We start from the raw sequence: 6000 nt of genomic DNA, 5'->3' as shown, positions 1-6000 counted from the left end.
CATCCTTTACCACCAATTAATGCAACTTTCATACAATATAATTTTGTTCACATTTTGGCTCTAATCAACCATGTAAGTCACTTTTCACCATATTAAGTTACTTTGCACCCTATAAGAGTCACTTGCCCGATATATTGATACAATTAACATGTTAACATGTACATGCAATTAGAATCCTTTAACCACCTCTTGGTACCCTTTCCTACAAGTCAATTTCGGGCCACATTTTGGCTCGAATCAATCATATAAGTGACTTCTCACCATATTAGAGTCACTTTGCACCTTATAAGAGTCACTTGCCATCATATATTGGTACAATTAACATGTTAACATCATGTACATGCAATTAGAAATCCTTTTACCACCTCTTAGTACCACATTCATACAAGTCAATTTTGGTCTATATTTTGGTTCTAATTAACCATGTTACTCACTTTTCACCATATTAGAGTCACTTTGCACCCTATAAGAGTCACTTTCCACCATATATACAACAATTGACATTTTAACATCATATACATCCAATTTGACATCCTTTACCACTTATTAATGCCACTTTCATACAAGTTAATTTTGTTCCATATTTTGGCTCTAATCAACCATGTAAGTCACTTTTCACCAGATTAGAGTCACTGTGCACCCTATAAGTCACTTGCCCCATATATTGATACAATTAACATGTTAACATCATGTACATGCAATTCGATCCTTTAACCACCTCATGGTACCCCTTTGTCAATTTAGGCCACATTTTGGCTCTAATCAATCATGTAAGTAACTTCTCACCATATTAGTCTCTTTGCACCTTATAAGAGTCACTTGCCATCATATATTGGTACAATTAACATGTTAACACATGTACACGCAATTAAAAATCCTTTTATAACCTCTTAGTGTCACATTCATACAAGTCAATTTTGGTCCACATATATTTGTACAATTAACATGTTAACATCATGTACACGCAATTAGAAATCCTTCTATAACCTCTTAGTGTCACATTTATACAAGTCAATTTTGGTCCACATATATTTGTATAATTAACATGTTAACATAATATACAACAAATTTTACATCCTTTTACCACGTCTTAGTTCCACTTTCATACAGGGCAATTTTATTCCACATTTTGGTTCTAATCAACCATGTAAGTCACTTTTCACCATATTAAGGTCTCTTTGCACCCTATAGAGTAGCTTTCCACCATATACAACAATTAACATGTTAACATTATGCATCCAATTTAACATCCTTTTACCACCATTTAATGCAACTTTCATACAATTTAATTTTGTTCCACATTTTGGCTCTAATCAACCATGTAAGTCACTTTTCACCATATTAAACTAACTTTGCACCCTATAAGAGTCACTTGCCCCATATATCGATACAATTAACATGTTAACATCATGTACATGCAATTAGAGATTCTTTTACCACCTCTTGGTACCCCTTTCTCAATTTTGGGCGATATTTTGGCTCTAACCAATCATGTAAGTTACTTCTCACCATATTAGAGTATCTTTGCACCTTATAAGAGTCACTTGCCATCATATATTGGTACAATTAACATGTTAACATCATGTACATGCAATTAGAATCTTTTTACATCTCTCAGTGCCACATTCATACAAGTTAATTTGGTCCACATTTTGGTTCTAATTAACCATGTAAGTCACTTTCACCATATTAGAGTCATTTTGCACCCTATATGAGTCACTTTCCACAATATATTTTTATAATTAACATGTTAACATCATTTATATCCAATTTGACATCCTTTTACCACTTCTTAGTTTTACTTTCATACAGGTCATTTTGGTCTACATTTTGGTTCTAGTCAAACCCTGTAAGTCACTTTTCACTATATTAGAGTCACTTTGCACCTATAAGAGTCACTTTCCACCATATATACAACAATTAACATGTTAACAGAATATACATCCAATTTGACATCCTTTTACCACCTAATAATGCCACTTTCATACAAGTTAATTTTGTTCCACATTATGGCTCTAATCAACCATGTAAGTCGCTTTTCACCATATTAGAGTCACTTTGCACCCTATAAGAGTCACATATTGATACAATTAACATGCTAATATCATGTACATGCAATTAGACATCCTTTAACCTCCTCTTAGAACCGCCTTTCCTACAAGTCAATTTTGGGCCACATTTTGGCTCTAATCAATCATGTAAGTGACTTCTCAACATATTAGAGTCAATTTGCACCTTATAAGAGTCACTTGCCATCATATTTGGTACAATTAATATGTTGACATCATGTACATGAAATTAGAAATCCTTTTACAACCTCTTAGTGCCACATTCATACAAGTCAATTTTGGTCCACATTTTGGTTCTAATTAACCATGTAAGTCACTTTTCACCATATTAGAGTCATTTTGCACCCTATATGAGTCACATTACATAATATATTTTTATAATTAACATGTTAACATCATATATCCATTTGACATCCTTTTACCACCACTTTCATATAGGTCAATTTCGTTCCATATTTTGGTTCTAACTACCCTGTAATTCACTTTTCACCATATTAGAGTCACTTTGCACCCTATAAGAGTCACTTCCGACCATATATACAACAATTAACATGTTAACATAATATACATCCAATTTGACATCCTTTTACCACCTATTATTTTCACTTTCATACAAGTTAATTTTGTTCCACGTTTTGGCTCTAATCAATCATGTAAGTCATTTTTCACCATATTAGAGTCACTTTGCACCCTATAAGTCACTTGCCCGATATATTGATAAAATTAACATGCTAGCATCATGTACATGCAATTAGAATCCTTTAACCACCTCTTGGTACCCCTTTCGTACAAGTCAATTTTGGGCCACATTTGGCTCTAATCAATCATGTAAGTGACTTCTCAACATATTAGAGTCACTTTATACCTTATAAGTCACTTGCCATCATATATTGGTACAATTAACATGTTAACATCATGTACATGCAATAAAATCCTTTACCACCTCTTAGTGCCACATTCATACAAATCAATTTTGGTCCACATTTTGGTTCTAATTAACCATGTAAGTCACTTTTCACCATATTAGAGTCATTTTGCACCCTATATGAGTCATTTTCCTCCATATATTTGTATAATTAACATTTAACATCATATACATCCGATTTGATATCTTTTTACCACTCTTATTTATACAGGTCAATTTTGTTCCACATTTTGGTTTTATTCAACCATTTGAGTCACTTTTCACCATATTAAAGTCACTTTGCACCTTATAAGAGTCACTTTCCACCATATATACAACAATTAACATGTTAACATCATATACATCCAATTTGACATCCTGTTCCCACCTATTAATGCCACTTTCATACAAGTTAATTTTGTTCCACATTTTGGCTCTAATCAACCATGTAAGTCACTTTTCGCCATATTAAGTCACTTTGCACCCTATAAGAGTCACTTGCCCCTATATTGATACAATTAACATGTTAACATCATGTACATGCAATTAGACATCCTTTAACCACCTCTTCGTACCCCTTTTTCAATTTTGGGCCACATTTTGGCTCTAATCAATCATGTAAGTGACTTCTCACCATAATAGAGTCTCTTTGCACCTTATAAGTCACTTGCCATCATATATTGGTACAATTAACATGTTAACATCATGTACATGCAATTAGAAATCCTTTATAACCTCTTACTGTCACATTCAACATCAATTTTGGTCCACATATATTTGTGTAATTAACATGTTAACATCATATACATCCAATTTGACATCCTTTTACCACCTCTTAGTTCCACTTTCATACAGGGCAATTTTGTTCCACATTTGGTTCTAATCAACCATGTAAGTCACTTTTCACCATATTAAGGTCTCTTGCACCCTATAAGAGTAGCTTCCCACCATATGTACAACAATTAACATGTTAACTGTAATATCCGGGATATATCGTGTAATTATTTTCGATATTAAATAATTATTATGTGTGTTCAGTATCTATTTTGTGAGTTAATTGTTAAGTGATATATGTACTTGAATATTCAAAAATAATATTAATTGAGTATTTTAATTTTTATATGTCCAAAAAAATATAGATAATTGTCATATCTTCCTAATTATTTTTATGTTGATTTATAGATTTATAAGAATCATATGAAATTTTTAAAATCTTTTTCCGGGTAATTAAAATTTATTTTATAAAAACGGGAACCAACCGACGTCAACCGTTGTTACGTTTTTGGAACCCGAAACTCTTCCGAGAACTCCTTCCTAACCTAATTGTAATATTCCGAGCATTTTCCATGTTTCGACTTTTTCGATCCGGCGTACGGTTTGTCCTGCGCGGGTCCCGGCACAACATTTTCGATACAATATTCGTTTCGGTATATTAATAAAACCCGTATTTTCGATAAACGGGAGCTTTTTATTAAACTATCCCAATTATCACTTCGTACGTGTAACTGGGTGCTGAGACCAAGACCGCAGTACAAGCTGTACTGATTTGGATAATTATCCCGAAAACCGATACCGTTTGGATCAGTTTTTTAAATAAACGTACCATTTTATATCCGGAATGATCCAACGGGATACTAATTTTCCGTAATTATAAATAGCCTTTTACCGTATTTTATTTCGTATAAAAATCAATTGCAGACAGATAATTATATAATTTTACAGAGAAATCTTATATTCATAAACTGTTTAAGAATCAAACAGCAAAACGAAGGCGTTACCGATCTCTGTTTTTAAAGCTTGAGTAACCAAAACGAAGGATTTGAGGTGTTCTATCAGATTCTGAGCTTTGTTTCACTGCAGAATCAAAGGTTTAATTTCTAAAAATTTATTTATTTTCGAATTTATTTTATTAAAAATATGAATTTTTGTTCGGATGATTGTTTGTATGATTTGATGATTGCATGTTGTAGAGCTTGTTTTCCTGATGATTTTCATATGTCATACGTCTGATTTGGAGTTCAATAACATGTTCAAATTTGAGTTTGATTTTCGAATTTCAAAATTAGGGTTTATAACCCGTATGAATGTTCTTAATTGAAATTTGGGGGTTTCTTATTCGTGATAGATTGATGATGTGTTATAGTGGGTTGTGTTCTCTGTGAAATTTGCAATCTAGTCGTATAAGTTTCATGAACCAACGAGGTCTGTAGAGAAGGGAGTTGTGTTTTGAAGTTTTCCGATGTTCGCCGGAAACTGGAAAACTTCACGGCCAAATTCCGGCCAACTCAGGGATTGTTAGGATGAATTGATTGCATGGTTGTGTTCCTGATGTTGTGTAGATGTGATCTGGAGGTGTTGGTGGGTGAGGACGCCGGGAACGTGTTCTCCGGCGAACCCGACTGTTTTCCGGCGAAGAGCTGGAAAATTACAGTTTGGTACCCCAACTTTTGAAAACGATGCAGTTAGGTCCCTGAGGTTTGCAGACTTTGCAAATTTAGGATTCCTGTTTATAAAATGTTTAAAAATCATATTTCTTATTTATTTTTATTATAAAAATTCGTTTTTAATTTCTGAAAATTCTAAAAATTATTATTTTAATTCCGAAAATTATTTTTAATTCACAAATAAATCTGAATTAATTAGTTAATTAATTTCAGTTAATTTTTAATTGATTAATTAGTCAATTAATTCGAAAATTAATTGATTAATTGATTTAATTAATTATTAATTGATTTTTAATTAATTATTTAATTAGATTTAATTATTAAAAATGATTTAAAAATTCTGAAAAATAGTTTCGAGCTTTAAAATATTATTCTAAATTATTTTCAAGGCTCGATAATTATTCTAAAATTGTTTCGGAGCCAGAATTGGCCAACCGAACCCTGTTTATTAACCCGAAATTGATCCAACGACCCGTTTTAATTCCGAAAAATGTTTTAAAAATTATTTTAAATACCCGAAAGCACATTTATGACCCGAGACTTCTTTATAAATGATATGTCATTGATTACGTGATGTATTATG

The sequence above is a fragment of the Apium graveolens genome, chromosome 5 (genome assembly GCF_009905375.1).
Source record: "Apium graveolens cultivar Ventura chromosome 5, ASM990537v1, whole genome shotgun sequence".
Classification (NCBI taxonomy): domain Eukaryota; kingdom Viridiplantae; phylum Streptophyta; class Magnoliopsida; order Apiales; family Apiaceae; genus Apium; species Apium graveolens.
The sequence above is the reverse complement of the archived record's forward strand: the minus strand, read 5'-3'. Positions refer to the sequence as shown.